At 28.6% G+C, this 18,493-nt stretch overlaps 1 non-coding gene across 1 annotated transcript; it reads right to left on the bottom strand.

The window, feature by feature from the left end:
* Positions 1-2,734: 2,734 nt before the first annotated feature.
* On the bottom strand, positions 2,735-2,806 carry TRNAM-CAU (transfer RNA methionine (anticodon CAU)). Its single transcript has one exon. It is a non-coding gene; the product is annotated as a tRNA-Met (tRNA).
* Between the last annotated feature and the right edge of the window lie 15,687 nt (positions 2,807-18,493).

The raw sequence follows: 18,493 nt of genomic DNA on the forward strand, positions 1-18,493 counted from the left end.
AATATTTTGCCAAATAAATAATTTTCATAATTCTTTATGATCTTTAACCCATTCTAACGCTTTTAAAAATTCGATTTTTATACCCTGAGCCACACTGTGGATTAGGGTTTATAAGTTAGTGCATATGTTTGTAACACCCAGAAGGAGACGAGATAGACACATGGTGTCTTTGGCAATAATGCTCAGTGTGGGCCCCTGAGTCGATATAACCATGTCCGTCTGTCCGTCCGTCTCTCTGTGAACACATTTTTGTGATCAAAGTCTATAGAGAAGGTTCAGTGGTTAAGACTAGAAGTGCCCATATGTAATAGGTACTTTTAGTTAAATGTGGTATCACAATGGATTGAATAGTCTAAGTGAGCCTGAAATTTAATCGGGCTGCCACTTTAACCTAACCTAACCTAGGTCGCAATTTAAGTCCAATCGCCTTCAAATTTGGCACATGTTCCTAATTTGGGTCAGAATAGAACCCTATTGATTTTGCAAGAAATCGGTTCAGATTTAGATATAGCTCCCACATATATCTTTCGCCCGATATGCACTAATATAGACCCAGCAGCCAGAGTTTTATACCAATTTGCATGAAATTTTGTACAAACATAACACTTAGTCGTATAGTGCAAAATTTGATTGAAATCGGTTCAGATTTAGATATAGCTCCCACATATAGGTTTCGCCCGATATGGCCCCAGAAGCCAGATTTTTGGCCGATTTTGGTTGAAATTTTGCACTAGGAGTACAATTAGTAGTATAGTCAAGTGTGCAAAATTTGATTGGAATCGGTTCAGATTTAGATATAGCTCCCATATATATCTTTCGCCCGATATGCACTTATATGGACCCAGAAGCCAGAGTTTTATCCCGATTAGCTTGAAATTTTGCACAAGGAGTACAATTGGTAGTATAGTCATGTGTGCCAAATTTGATTGAAATCGGCTCAGATTTAGATATAGCTTCCATATATATTTTTCGCCTGATATGGACTTATATGGCCCCAGAAGCCAGATTTTTGGGCCAATTTGGTTGAAATTTTGCACTAGGAGTACAATTTGTAATATAGTCATGTGTGCCAAATTTGATTGAAATCGGCTCAGATTTAGATATAGCTCCCATATATATGTTTTTCTGATTTCGACAAAAATGGTCAAAATACCAACATTTTCCTTGTTAAATCGCCACTGCTTAGTCGAAAAGTTGTAGAAATTACTCTAATTTTCCTAATACATATATATCGAGCGATAAATTATAAATAAACTATTGCGAAGTTTCCTTGAAATTGCTTCAGATTTAAATGTTTCCCATATTTTTTACTAAAATTGTGTTCCACCCTAGTGCATTAGCCAACTTAAATTTTGAGTCTATAGATTTTGTAAAAGTCTATCAAATTCTGTCCAACTCGAGTGATATTTAAATGTATGTATTTGGGACAAACCTTTATATATAGCACCCAACACATTTGACGGATGTGATATGGTATCGAAAATTTAGATCTACAAAGTGGTGCAGGGTATAATATAGTCGGCCCCGCGCGACTTTAGACTTTCCTTACTTGTTCTAGAATGGTAACGGTAGTGCAATAAGTTTGTCATTCTTTTTGTAACACATGGAAATATCGATTTCCGACTATTTAAAGTATATATATCCTTGATCAAGGAGAAATTCTAAGACGATATAACCATGTCCGTCTGTCTGTTGTAATCACGCTACAGCCTTCAATAATCGTCCTGAAATTTCGTTTAATGTTTGCAGGCAGGTGAAGTTCGAAGATGGGCTATATCGGTCCAGGTTTCGATATAGTTCTCATATAAATCGACCCCCCGATTTGGGGTCTTGGGTTTATAGAAACCGTAGTTTTTATCCAATTTGCCTTTAGAACAAAGGCACAACTTTAAAAGCACTTCCAAAAGATGTACTCCCAAATATGTTCTTTATTGTAACAACACAGGAAATTCTTTTAATTCAATTTATTATAACTCGCCTTTTTCTTATTTTTAATGGGTAATTTTAACTTTTTCTGTTTCCAAAAGTTTTTAAGAGTAATAATTAGTAAAATGTTACAAATTATTTAAATTTGGTCGAAAAATTTGCTAAATCCATTGAAGAAATATTGCGAATTTTTCAAAATATTTTAAGTCAAACGTTAGAATGCATTAAAAATCATAAAAAATTATAAAAATTATTTATTTGGCAAAATATAACAAAAATGTTTAATATACATTCATAACACTCAATTCGGATAACACCATAAGAAGTGATGCAAATTCAGTGCAAGGGATGTTGAAATGGTGGACATCCATCCTATGACAAGCTCATGTTAAATTCATCGCTTCTGCGCCAATTATGCACCAGTTCCGGATCCAAAAAGAATATTTTCACTACTTTTTTTGGCGATGTTTTTTTTTGCTGGGACCTGAGAAGAGCTTCTTGTAAAGTAAAAATGAAGTCCATCGTGGATGCACTTTAAAAGTAATAACTTAGGGAGAATTTGCAAAAATTTTTGGCTGGGAAGATAAGTTTTTTTCTTGTTTGCGATTCCATAATTTGGCAGAAAGATGAGAAGTAGTGGCACAATATTTCGATTGATCAGTCTATTACAATTTTTTTTTTTTGTGGAATAGATTAATATATAAAAGAAACCTCTATTGAAAATTACTGCTGTAATCATTATTTATTTGGATTTCATATATGCGAATTAAAAAACATATAAAAATTAATTTAAAAAAAAAATTCACACTAGCAGAGCAAGGTTTCGATCCTCGGACCTCTGGGTTATGGGCCCAGCACGCTTCCACTGCGCCACTCTGCTTCTTGTTTTCGTTGCTGCTAAAATCCAATTATAAACATTGAGGTGTATACACTAACAATAATAACAACAACCCCTAAATATTAGCCTCAGTGTCAGTGCACGATGTGGGTCTATTACGCATATGCTTATGTAGGCTGTGCGTGTGTGTGTGTATTGCAGTCTATTTTTATCTCATACTTGAAGATTAATTCGCATAACAGAGAAATAGAACCGACTAACTTAGCACTTAGAATTAATCAAAATGGCATAAAAGATAAATAACATAGTTAATTTTAGTATCTAAGAACACAATAAAAAAATATTATATTAAACTTTAAATTATTAAAACATCAATTTTTTAATAGAGAATTTTGAATAACAATTACGTACACTGAACCAAAAAAGTCTCCGTAAATGGGCCTTACTTGTTATAAAATTGATATAGTGACTACGATAATAAAAATGGAGAAAAAAATGGTGTTTTCTATTAAAAAAATTGTCCGTACAGAGTGTACATTTTGAAAATGCTGCCAGCAACCTAAAACAATGCTATATTTGCAACGGGCGGAAAAGAATACAAAGTAGTGGGTTTGTTCACTGTTTTTTCATTAGTAGTTTTAAGATTTGCAACAGTTACAAACGCAATAATTTTGGGAGATTTATTCAAAGTTCGTGCAATTCCCTTGCTCCTTTAATTTTTTTTTAGCCCCTTAGAAAATCAAATTGTTTCAGCATTCCCGAAAAAGAAAACACAATAAAAAACACCGTAGAGAACAGTTAGCTATTACAGTAGTTTTCGCTTATAGTCCATCGCACATATAGGAGATTTTCAGATATAGTCCAAAAATCATTCTTCGAATATCATTATGACATAAATTTCACATGTATAGTTGCTGAATATTCAATTTCACTTATATGCCGATTTTGCATATATTCCATTTTTTATTGTGCTGATAAAAAGAAATCGATACAGACTATTTAAAATATAGTCCACAATAAAATAAAATGTTGGCAACATCACGCAAATAGCGTTACATCAGGTTTCTTACCAGATATATATATATATATATATATATATATATATATATATATATATATATATATATATATATATATATATATATATATATATATATATATATATATATATATATATATATATATATATATATATATATATATATATTAATTAAGTTAATTTTGCTTCCTTGAATATGTAACTCATTGATTTAAATATATTTTAATAAAAAAAAAAAATAAATCGTCTTTTTTATGTTTCCTTTAATAGTCATATTCCTGGAAATATGTGAGAGCAGTTATTTACCAAAGTGGCACATAAAAGAATTTGCTTAACTGTCGAATTTCACATATTGTCCAAAAATGTTGTGCAACTATGGGTGTGGACTATAAGCGAAAACTACTGTATATTGTAGGGCAGGGATGGAAAATACAATTTTTAAGAAAGTCCAAAAAAAGGTATTTCTTTGAGCGAAAAAGTACTTTTCACTAAATTTCAACAAAAATTCCATTGGAAGATTATTGTCAAGAGCACCTTTAGACTGAATTTTAAAGAAAATAAAATTTTCTTTGTCAACTCCTCAATTTTAAATATTTTTTTTTAGTTTTATATCCGCTTACAAAGACTACAGCACAGACTACAGTATTGTAATCACGATTTGATAGATTGGTAGAATTCATGGTATTTCATAAATTTTCTGTAGATAAATAAAAATAAATTCTTTCTATAGATATAAAATTTTGACAAAATACAAATCAACAAAATTTTCATCAGAAAAAAAATTTGATATAATTTTCTATAAAAATAAAAACTTGACAAAATTTTCTATAGAAATAAAATTTTTACAAAATATTCTAAAGAAATAAAAATTTTTACGAAATTTTCTATAGAAATAAAAATTTTGACAAATTTTTTTATAGAAATAAAAACTTGACAAAATTTTCAATAGAAATAAATATTTTGACAAAATTTTCTATAGAAATAAAATTTTTACAAAATTTTCTATAGAAATAAAATTTTTACAAAATTTTCTATAGAAATAAAATTTTTACAAAATTTTCTATAGAAATAAAAATTTTTACAAAATTTTCTATAGAAAAAAATATTTTGACAAAATTTTCTATAGAAAAAAATATTTTGACAAAATTTTCTATAGAAATAAAATTTTAACAAAATTTTCTACAGAAATAAAATTTTGCAAAATTTTCTATAGATATAAATTTTTGACAAAATTTTCTACAGATATAAATTTTTGACAAAATGTTCTACAGAAATAAAATATTGACAAAATTTTCAACTATGGATGTGGACTATAAGCGAAAACTACTGTATATTGTAGGGCAGGGATGGAAAATTCAAAAAAAGGTATTTTTTTGAGCGAAAAAGTACTTTTCACTAAATTTCAACAAAAATTCCATTGGAAGATTATTGTCAAGATCACCTTTGGACTGAATTTTAAAGAAAATAAAATTTTCTTTGTCAACTCCTCAATTTTAAATATTTTTTTTTAGTTTTACATCCGCTTACAAAGACTACAGTACAGACTACAGTATTGTAATCACGGTTTGATAGATTGGTAGAATTCATGGTATTTCATAAATTTTCTGTAGATAAATAAAAATAAATTCTTTCTATAGATATAAAATTTTGACAAAATACAATTCAACAAAATTTTCATCAGAAAAAAAAATTTGATATAATTTTCTATAAAAATAAAAACTTGACAAAATTTTCGATAGAAATAAAATTTTTTACAAAATATTCTAAAGAAATAAGAATTTTTACGAAATTTTCTATAGAAATAAAAATTTTGACAAATTTTTTTATAGAAATAAAAACTTGACAAAATTTTCAATAGAAATAAATATTTTGACAAAATTTTCTATAGAAATAAATATCTTGACAAAATTTTCTATAGAAATAAAATTTTTACAAAATTTTCTATAGAAATAAAATTTTTATAAAATTTTCTATAGAAATAAAATTTTTACAAAATTTTCTATAGAAAAAAAAATTTTGACAAAATTTTCTATAGAAATAAAATTTTAACAAAATTTTCTACAGAAATAAAATTTTGCAAAATTTTCTATAGATATAAATTTTTGACAAAATTTTCTACAGATATAAATTTTTGACAACATTTTCTACAGAAATAAAATATTGACAAAATTTTCTATAGATATATATTTTTGACAAAATTTTCTACAGAAATAAAATTTTGACAAAATTTTCTATAGAAATAAAATTTTGACAAAATTTTCTATAGAAATAAAATTTTGACAAAATTTTCTACAAAAATAAAATTTTGACAAAATTTTCTACAAAAATAAAATTTTGACAAAATTTTCTATAGAAATAAAAATTTTGACAAAATTTGTTTATAGAAATAAAAATGTTGACAAAATTTGTTTATAGAAATAAAAATGTTGACAAAATTTTCTACAAAATTAAAATTTTGACAAAATTTTCTATAAATATAAAATTTTGACAAAATTTTCTACCGAAATAAAAATTTGACAAAATTTTCTATAGATATAAAATTTTGACAAAATTTTATACCGAAATAAAATTTTTACAAAATTTTCTATAGAAATAAAATTTCGACAAATTTTTCTATAGAAATAAAAAAGTTAACTTGAAATCAAAGACTTTGACCTTCCCTTAAGGATTTTGGTATTGATTATGAGCCATCTTTGGCTCCCTTAAAATGAAGACATTGAAAAACGACGTTAAATCAAATATGCAAAATCCTCAAAATAAGTATTATTCTATTTTTATGTTTTTATCGTCTTTCATCAAAAAATCCAATATCTTAGTTAATTTAAAGATTATTTATTTAAATCAATAGATTTTCAATTCAATAGTTTTTCTACTTTAAGGGACGTTTGCTTAATTCAAAGGCATACGACTTTAAGGAAGGGACAAAAATTTCCAAGATCATGTCCTAAATTTGAAGAAACCAATTTTTAAAAGTGAAGATTATAAACCTAAATTAATAAATTCATGTTTTTTTAAATCGAGGTATTTTATTTATATTTTACAAATATTTCGGGTTTACGATATTGAATCGCTTCATCAGGAGGCTACAATAGATTTATAGAAATTCTATTTTATAAATAACACTGTATTAAACATTTTATAATTTAAATACGTCTAAATATAAATTACTTTTTGTTAATAATTTACACTAATATTATGAAATAATATTATTGGATAAAAGTCGGACGGGCATATTTTATTCTCGTTTTATTTAAATTAAAATTTCTTTATTTAAAAGAAATTTATCCTTAATAAAGGAAGGAGCTATTTTTACTGGCAAGGAAATAATTTAAAACAAAGTATAAAAAAATATTTTTAATTCGATTTTTAGTTTATTAAAGATTTCTACAGTATATCCCTTTAAAATTCGTGGATGCGGGTGTGCAATTTGAATTTTGCGACACACTTGTTTGTTTTCAATTTAGCTGTCAAACCTACCATAAGGATTAAAGGCATTTTGAAATTGCAAAAATTTTGCACACGCACTGTTAACAATTCATTCTGCCATTATTTTGGTAAAAATAAAAAGGTGCTGAAGTCATCATCAATCACTTTTATGGTTCATGGTCGTCTCTCGGTACTCTAAATACCAAGAAGAAATGTGCTCCATTTAAATTAAGTTCTTTATCTAAATGCCGCGGATTTATTGCTCCAATCTTTGAGACGCGTCAAAAGAAATGTTTTATTGGCATGTTAAGAATGACGAAAAATAAACACGGAACTTCTTTTTGTGGTGGTGGTTGGTTGTTTAGTTGGTTAACTCAATTAAGGAAGATGTATATCCGCATTGGAGTATGCCATTGAAGTTGAGAAGGATACATTTTTGGCAAATTTTGTAAAATATCCATAAATTATTTAATATTATTCAAATCTTGGCAAAATCGTGAGAGGAATTCAAAATGACAGATACTTTAAAAAGCTTTGGATTAAATAATTTCAAATCCACTCAAATTTTTTTCTCTGAAATTTGTTAGAGATGAGTTAAAAGTTAAATTAAAATCGCAAAAAAAGGATTTTACAATCTTCAAAATAAATCTTAGCCTATACTGGAAAAAAAATTTGAAAATTTTTTTTTAGAAAAACAAAACTTCGATAAAATTTTCTATAGAAATAAAATTTTGAGAAAATTTTCTAGAGAAATAAAATTTTGACAAAATTTTCTATAGAAATAAAATTTTGACAAAATGTTCTATAGAAATAAAATTTGTTGTTGTTTTTATTGCAGCTTAAAACCATACATTGACTAAACTACAAGTGTAGCTTAACCAACAGGAAAATTTTATTAAAAATTTTACAGAAATAAAATTATAACAAAAATTTTTACAGAAATAAAGTTTTGACAAAATTTTCTATAGAAATAAAATTTTGACAAAATTTTCTAAAGAAATAAAATTTTGACAAAATTTTCTATAGAAATAAAGTTTTGACAAAATTTTCTATAGAAATAAAATTTTGACAAAATTTTCTATAGAAATAAAATTTTATCAAAAATTTTACAGAAATAAAATTATAACAAACATTTTTACAGAAATAAAATTATAACAAAAACTTTTACAGAAATAAAATTTTGACAAAATTCTCTATAGACATAAAATGTTGACAAAATTCTCTAAAGAAATAAAATTTTGACAAAATTTTCTAAAGGAATAAAATTTTGACAAAATTTTCTAAAGAAATAAAATTTTGACAAAATTTTCTAAAGAAATAAAATTTTGACAAAATTTTCTAAAGAAATAAAATATTGCCAAATTTTCTATAGATATAAAATTTTGACAAAATTTACTATAGAACTAAAATTTGGACACCATTTTCTGTAGAAATAAAATTTTTACAAAATTTTCTGTAGAAATAAAATTTTGGCAAAATTCTCTATAGACATAAAATTTTGACAAAATTTTCTAAAGAAATAAAATTTTGACAAAATTTTCTAAAGAAATAAAATTTTGACAAAATTTTCTATAGAAATAAAATTTTATTTCAAAATTTTATTTCTATAGAAAATTATGTAACCATTTTATGTCTATAGAAAAATTTGTCAAAATTTTAGTTTTATAGAAAATTTCGTCAAAATTTTATTCCTGTAGAAAATGGTGTCCAAATTTTAATTCTATACACCCAGAGAAGGAATATGATCACCTCAAACATGTTTCAAGAGCACCATGTTACTTTTTCACAGCGACCATTTGTTGCAAAAATATTCTTTTCTCGTCAAACATAACATGCTTTCCGAAATCAGATACATAATTCCCGAGAAAAGAACATGGTTTCGGTAAATATGCTACATGTTTTCCGTGAATAAGTAACATTTTGCTCTTGGAACATGGTTGGGGTGATCATATTCCTTCCCTGCATGTAGTAAATTTTGTCAAAATTTTATTTCTAAAAAAAATTTTGTCAAAATTTTATTTCTATAGAAAATTTGGCAATATTTTATTTCTTTAGGAAATTTTGTCAAAATTTTATTTCTATAAAAAATTTGGCAAAAATTTTATTTCTATAGAAAATTTTCTCAAAATTTTATTTCTATAGAGAATTTTTTCAAAATTTTATTTCCACAGAAATTTTTTTCAAAATGTTATTTCTATAAAAAATTTTGGTCAAAATTTTATTTCTATAGAAAATTTTGTCAAAATTTTATTTCTCCAAAGATTTGTTTCCTGTATAAGCTAACACTTATTTTGAAGATTTTGCATCTTTGGTTTAAAGTGTGTTTGTTTTTGTGATTTTAATTTAACTCATCTCTAAAAAATTTCAGAGAAAAAAACTTGAGTGGATTTGAAATTATATAATCCAAAGCTTTTTAAAGTATCTGTCATTTTGAATTCCTCTCACGATTTTGCCAAGATTAGAGTAATATAAAATTTACTATAGAAATAAAATTTTGACAAAAATTTTCTATAGAAATAACATTTTGAGAAAAATTTCTATAGAAATAAAATTTTGAGAAAATTCACTATAGAAATAAAATTTTGAGAAAATTTTCTATAGAAATAAAAAATTGTCTATAGGAATAAAATTTTGACAAAATTTTCTAAACAAATACAATTTTGATAAAATTTTCAAAAGAAATAAAATATTACCAAATTTTCTATAGAAATAAAATTTTTACAAAATTTTTTATAGAAATAAAATTTTGACAAAATTTACTATAGAACTAAAATTTGGACACTATTTTCTATAGAAATAAAATTTCGACGAAATTTTCTATAAAACTAAAATTTTCATAAAATTTTCTATATACATAAAATGGTTACAAAATTTTCTATAGAAATAAAATTTTGACAACATTTTAGAAATAAAATTTTGAGAAAATTCTCTATAGAAATAAAATTTTGGGAAAATTTTCCATAGAAATAAAATTTTGAGAAAATTGTCTATAGAAATAAAATTTTGACAAAATTTTCTAAAGAAATAAAATTTTGACAAAATTTTCTAAAGAAATAAAATATTGCTAAATTTTTTATAGAAATAAAATGTTTACAAAAATTTTTATAGAAATGAAATTTTGACAAAATTTACTATAGAACTAAAATTTGGACACAATTTTGTATAGAAATACAATTTTGACGAAATTTTCTATAAAACTAAAATTTTGACAAAATTTTATATGGACATAAAATGGTTACAAAATTTTCTATAGAAATAAAATGTGGACAAAATTTTCTATAGAAATAAAATTTGGACAAAATTTTCTATAATAATAAAATTTTCACAAAATTTTCTATAGAAATAACATGTTGACCACATTTTCTATGAAAATAAAATTTTGACAAAATTTTCTATTGAACTAAAATTTTGACAAAATTTTCTATAGTAATAAAATTTTCACAAAATTTTCTATAGTAATAACATTTTGATAAAATCTTCTATAGAAATAAAATTTTTATAAAATCTTCTATAGAAATAATATTTTGACAAAATATTCTATGGAAATAAAATTTTGACAACATTTTCTATAGAAATAAAATTTTGAGAAAATGTTCTATAGAAATAAAATATTGAGAAAATTTTCTATAGAAATAAAATATTGACAAAATTTTCTATAGAAATAAAATATTGACAAAATTTTAATATAGAAATAAAATTTTGACAAAATTTGCTATAGATATAAAATTTTGACAAAGCTTGCTATAGAAAAAAAATTTTTGAGAAAATTTTTATATAGAAATAAAATTTTTACAAAACTTTCTATAGAAATAAAATTTGTAAAATGGACTTTATTTTAATTAAATTATATTTATTTTAAAGAAATGTATTTTAATAATTGTATAAATTTAAATTAGGACAATAATTTTTTTATATTTTTCTATAGACATTTATTTTTCGAAGATAATTCCAAGCCTTAAGATACTAAATTACAGTAATTATATTGGGCGCTAGTTTTTAAAAATTCACAATTCATCTCTACCTTTGCTATTTCCTTGGTGGGTGGGTCCTTCCGCTCCAATTGTAAGTTGTTAGGATTTTTCTCAACTGCTCAAATTGCTGTTTGATATCATTGAAGTTGTCCTCTTTTAGACGTGATTATTTTTGCATTTTGCTCATTTTGCTCATTTTCCATTTAAATAAGAATACGTTTTCCTTCATTCGACTTAACAACCTAAGGCCTTTTTTTTCGTTCCTCAGTCTTCAATGTCTGCCTATCGTTGCTTTGGGAGCATAATTAAGTAGTTGACACCATTTTACACTACCCAACTCTTGCCGTAATTTATTTTTGAGACCCTTTTACTAACACTTTTTGCCGGAGCTCTAATTCGGTATTTGTTTTTGTGGTCACTGGGGTAAATAAATTAACCATAAATTTTGTTTTCACTTGTTTTTGTAAGGCTTGGTGACAATGCGTAGGTCAGGTGAGTACGTGTACGTTGTTAAAGTAAAAATATTTCGAGATTTCTGTAAGTTAGAAATATTCTTGATTTTTAGACAGGTCTTTAATTTAATAGTATTTAAGGTGTATACTGGTACGTGGTAGGGGTAAAATGAATCGCTTAATAAATACATCATAGAGCGCTACTTATAATGTGACATTGTGAAAATTTTTGTTAATTTTTCCTATGGTATGAGATTTCGTGTGATTTGTTAATTACCAAGAGTTGTTGATTGAAATGTCCATAAGTCAATAAATTAGCCATGCCATAAGGTAAACGTAATAATCTCAGAAGTTACATTTCAACGCCATTTCATGTAAGACAAATTGTTAGGCGATTGGGGAATATGAGAAAAAAATTAAATCAGTGACATTGAATTGAAAGCATATAGCCCCTACTATGAATTTAAATAGTTAGACCAATAATGTAGAAAACCTTAAATTATTAAAAACAAGTAAGGAAAGTCTAAAGTCGGGCGGGATCGACTATATTATACCCTGCACCACTTTGTAGATCGATATCATATTAAATCCGTCAAATAGAAAGATTTGTCCCAAATACATACATTTAAATCTGACTCGTTCTGGACAAAATTTGTTGGACTTCTACCCAATGTATAGACTTAAAATTTAGTAAAAAACAAGTAAGGAAAGTCTAAAGTCGGGCGGGGCCGACTGTATTATACCCTGCACCACTTTGTAGATCTAAATTTTCGATACCATATCACATCCGTCAAATGTGTTGGGTGCTATATATAAAGGTTTGTCCCAAATACATACATTTATATATCACTCGATTTGGACAGAATTTGATAGACTTTTACAAAATCTATAGACTCAAAATTTAAGTTGGCTAATGCACTAGGGTGGAACACAATTTTAGTAAAAAAATATGGGAAACATTTAAACCTGAAGCAATTTTAAGGAAACTTCGCAATAGTTTATTTATGATTTATCGCTCGATATATATGTATTAGAAGTTTAGGAAAATTAGAATCATTTTTACAACTTTTCGACTAAGCAGTGGCGATTTAACAAGGAAAATGTTGGTATTTTGACCATTTTTGTCGAAATCAGAAAAACATATATATGGGAGCTATATCTAAATCTGAACCGATTTCAATCAAATTTGGCACATATGACTATATTACAAATTGTACTCCTAGTGCAAAATTTCAACCAAATTGGGCCAAAACTCTGGCTTCTGGGGCCATATTAGTCCATATCGGGCGAAATATATATATGGAAGCTATATCTAAATCTGAACCGATTTCAATCAAATTTGGCACACATGACTATATTACTAATTGTACTCCTAGTGCAAAATTTCAAGCTAATCGGGATAAAACTCTGGCTTCTGGGTCCATATAAGTGCATATCGGGCGAAAGATATATATGGGAGCTATATCTAAATCTGAATCGATTTCAACCAAATTTGGCACGCATAGCTACAATGCTAAATCTACTCCCTGTGCAAGATTTTCACCAAATTGGGCCAAAACTCTGGCTTTTAGGACCATAAGGGGTGATACGGCCACATTTAACTAAAAGTACCTATTACATATGGGCACTAGAGGTGCCCATATGTAATAGGTACTTTTAGTTAAATGTGGTATCACATTGGACTGAATAGTCTAAGTGAGCCTGAAATTTAATCGGGCTGCCACTTTAACCTAACCTTTACCATAATGGCAAGATGCCAAATCCGGCCAAAACAGTACGGAACAACCGCGTTTCTTCAGGAAAGGCAGCAGACGTTTATTCAAACACTCTTTCACGTAAATTTCTTGGTTGACAGTCCCGGAAGCTATGAAAATGCTGCTTTTCAAGCCACAGGTACAGATGGCTTGCCAAACTAGATATTTCTTTGCGAACTTTGACAGTTTCATGTGCTTGAAAATATCTGCTACCTTTCCCCTTCCTTTTGCCGTATAAACCTCCTGTCCCGGAAGCTGCTTGTAGTCGGCTTTGACGTAGGTTTCGTCGTCCATTACCACGCAGTCAAACTTCGTAAGCATCGTCGTGTACAGCCTCCGGGATCGCGCTTTGGCCGTCGTATTTTGTTTATCATCGCGATTTGGAGTCACTACCTTCTTGTAAGTCGATATTACGGCGCGTTTTTTGGCTCGATGCACTGTTGTAGACGATACACCCAGCTTATTTGCGGCATCTCGGAGAGAGAGGTTAGGGTTTCGCTTGAAACTACCGGCAACTCTCTTTGTCGTCTCAGCGGCTTCCGGTTTTCGATTTCCCCCGATCCAGACTTCCTGGCTGTCGACAAACGTTCCCCAAACACTCTAATTACATTTGTAACGGTTGATTTGGCAACTTTTAGCGATTTTGCCAGATTTGCGTGCGAGTAGCTCGGATTTTCGCTATGCGCGAGCAAAATTTTGATACGCTGCTCTTCTTGCTTGGACGGCATTTTGACAACTGAAGAGTGAATTCCAAAATCAAAATAGGAGTAACATTCTATACACACACACCTTCAAAATGAGGGGTGTTCAGGTTTTTTAAATTCAAAATTTAAAGAAATACGTCAAGTTTATATTGACCAAATTTTGACCGTATCATCCTTTATTAGTCCATATCGGGCGAAAGATATATATGGGAGCTATATCTAAATTTGAACTGATTTCAATCAAATTTTGCACACTTGACTATACTACTAATTGTACTCTTAGTGCAAAATTTCATCCAAATTCGGCCAAAAATCTGGCTTCTGGGGCCATATAAGTCCATATCGGGCGAAAGATGTATATGGGAGCTATATCTAAATCTGAACCGATTTCAATCAAATTTTACACACTTGACTATACGACTAAGTGTTATGTTTGTACAAAATTTCAAGCAAATCGGTATAAAACTCTGGCTGCTGGGTCCATATTAGTGCATATCGGGCGAAAGATATATGTGGGAGCTATATCTAAATCTGAACCGATTTCTTCCAAAATCAATAGGGTTCTATTCTGACCCAAATTAGGAACATGTGCCTAATTTGAAGGCGATTGGACTTAAATCGCGACCTAGACTTTGATCACAAAAATGTGTTCACAGACAGACGGACGGACAGGCGGACAGACGGACATGGTTATATCGACTCAGGGACCCACCCTGAGCATTATTGCCAAAGACACCATGTGTCTATCTCGTCTCCTTCTGGGTGTTACAAACATATGCACTAACTTATAATACCCTGTTCCACAGTGTGGGGTAGGGTATAAATATGGAAAACATTTAAATTTAAACCAATTTTGAGAAAACTTCGAAAAAGTGTATTTATGATTAATCGGACGATAGATATGTATTAGAAGTATAGGAAAATTGGAGTTAGTTTTACATGTTTTCGACTTAGCAGTTGTGATTTTTCAAGGAAAATGTGGTTATTTTGGCCATTTTTGCCCAAATCGGAAAAACATATATATAGAAGCTATATCTAACTCTCAACCGATTTCAACCAAATTTAACATGCATAGGTACAATGTTGATTCTATTCCCTATGGAAAATTTCACGTAAATCAGAATACAACTTTGGCCTCTGTGGTCATATTAGTGTAAATCGGGCGAAAGATACATATGGGATCTATATCTAAAACTTTTATTTCGCAAACTTGACGATATTACTGACTGTACTCCTTGTGCAAAATTTCAAGCTAATCAGAGAAAAACTCTGGCTTCTGGGGCCATATACGTCCATATCGGGCGAAAGATATATATCGGAGCTATATCTATATATGAACCGATTTCAATCAAATTTCGCACACTTGACGATATTACTGATTGTACCCCTTGTGCAAAATTTCAAGTGAATCAGAGAAAAACTGTGGATTCTGGGACCATATAAGTCCATATCGGGCGAAAGATATATACGAGATTTATATCTAAATCTGAACCGATTTCAATAAAATTTAGCATACTTGACTATAGTACTAATTGTACTTGTTGTGCAAAATTTCAAGCAAATCAGGGTAAAACTTTGGCTTCTGGGCCCATATAAGTTCATATCGGGCGAAAGATATATATGGGAGCTATATCTAAATCTGAACCGATTTCTTCAAAAATCAATAGGATTCTATTCTGACCCAAAACAGAAACTTGTGCCAAATTTGAAGTCGATTGGACTAAGACTGCGACCTGGACTTTGAGTACAAAAATGTGTCCACAAACAGATAGACGGACGGACAGACGGACGGACATGGCTATATCGACTCAGGGACAGATCCTGAGCAATATTGCCAAAGACACCATGTGTATATTTTGTCTTCTTCTGGGTCTTGCAAACATATGTACTAACTGTTCCACAGTGTAGCGCAGGGTATAAAAAGTCGGTTTATATACTTAAGACAAAGTATACATAAATTCAAATATTTTGATCTTCCCTTAAGGATTTTTGTATTAATTACTAGCCAAAGATATTGTTTCTTTAAAATGAAGAATTTTTTTAATCCAAAGATTCTCAGTTAATTTAAAGATTATTTCTTCAAATCATGGTTTTCTTTACTTTAAGGAAATTTTTCCTTAAAGTAGAGAAAAACATTTTTATTTTTCATACTTATCCTTCTTTGAATAATGGCTAAAATTCACATTTGATTAAATGAACCATCAGAAACTGCAAACAACAACGTCATATAATCAAAGGTCAATGAAATTTTCTGTACATATTGCTATTCCTTTAAAATAGTATATGTATTCTTTCCATTCTTGTAAGAAATATTTGTTTGATAAATTGATGTGTGGTGCTTACTTTACACTTACTATACGATGTAATGTGAAATTGTGTGTAGTGTGATGTATACATCATGCACGAGTGATTGGCACGAGGGAATGAATGGCTTTCAGATATATTTTTCTAAACATTTATAATGTTTTCCGATATAGTAACCTCCATTGATATTACGTTGTATGCATTTTCAAGTGCATCAAGAAATAAAGGGGACAGCAGAATGGCATGATTGATTTTTGATACACTTGTACAATGAAATTAATATTAGCAGCGAGCATTAGCAATGAGCATGAAAATGGTTGTTCTTGTCGGATATTGACTTCTTGACTAATCGAAGTCAACTTTTTATAATCTTCCAATTGGAATGAACGTTTGCCACTTTTCAATATCTATCAATCCAATGCTGGCCAAAATCGACTAGACGACTTTTAACGAAAAAGTCGAAATTGGATCAAAGGTAAATTTGTCGAATAATATCGCCACCATGTTATTTTCTCGAAAAATGTGATTTCTGCAAGCATTTTATGTTTTGGTAGTGACATGAATTCCCAACCTTTTATAATTTCTTCATTATTTTCAGTAATTTTTTATCAGCTGTAAAATTTTTTTAACTTCTCCGAATCTACTTATTTTGGTTAAATGAAGTTGAAAATGTCAACTTTAAAACATCATATGGTGTGAAACAATGTAATTGGCAGCACTGGAGATAGAGGCTACCAACGACATCTTTTGAAAACATTCAAAAAACACTGAAGCCCCCCAGGAGGGAAATTTAGTTTAAGTTTAGAAAAATGATGAACCACCCAGGAGGGAAATTTAGTGTAATTTTAGAAAAATTATGTTAAATTTAGAAAAAACTGCCAGACAAGTTTAATAAAATTTGTTAGACATAATTATTTTTTATACCCTGCTCCACACTGTTGAACAGGGTAAGTTAGTGCATATGTTTGCAACACCCAGAAGGAGACGAGATAGACATATGGTATTTGGCAATATTGCTCAAGGCGGGTCCATGAGTCGATATAGCCATGTCCGTCTGTCCGTGAACACATTTTTGTAATCAAAGTCGAGGTCGCAGTTTTAGTCCAATCGACTTCAAATTTGGCACAAGTATGTGTTTTGGCTCAGAATAGAACCCTATTGAGTTTGGAAGAAATCGGTTCAGATTTAGATATAGCTCTCATATATATATTTCGCCCGATATGGAATTATATGGCCCCAGAAGACAGAGTTTTACCCTAATTTGCTTAAAATTTTGCACAAGAAGAACAGTACTATAGTCACATGTGCCAAATTTTATTGAAATCGGTTCAGATTAAGATATAGCTCCCATATATATCTTTCGCCCGATATAGACTAATACGGTCCCAGAAGCCAGAGTTTTACTCCAATTTGGTTGAAATTTTGCACTAGGAGTACAATTAGTAGTGTAGTCAAGTGTGCCAAATTTTATTGAAATCGGTTCAGATTTAGATATAGCTCCCATATATATCGTTCGCCCGATTTACACTCATATGACCACAGGGGCCAATCATTTACTCCGATTTAATTGAAATTTTGTACAGGGAGTAGAATTAGCATTGTAGCTATGCGTGCCAAATTTAGATATAGCTCCCATAAATAGCTTTAGCCCGATTTACACTCATATGACCACAGAGACCAATTTTTTGCTCCGATTTAGTTGAAATTTTGCACAGGGAGTAGAATTAGCGTTGTAGCTACGCGTGCCAAATTTGGTTGAAATCGGTTCAGATTTATATATAGCTCCCATATATATGTTTTTCTGATTTCGACAAAAATGGTCAAATACCAACATTTTCCTTGTAAAATCGCCACTGCTTAGTCGAAAAGTTGTAAAAAAAAAAAAAAAAAATATATATATATATATATATATATATATATATATATATATATATATATATATATATATATATATATATATATATATATATATATATATATATATATATATATATATATATATATATATATATATATATATATATATATATATAATATATATATATATATATATATATATATATATTATATATATATATA

Source organism: Haematobia irritans, chromosome 3 (assembly GCF_050003625.1).
Source record: "Haematobia irritans isolate KBUSLIRL chromosome 3, ASM5000362v1, whole genome shotgun sequence".
NCBI lineage: Eukaryota > Metazoa > Arthropoda > Insecta > Diptera > Muscidae > Haematobia > Haematobia irritans.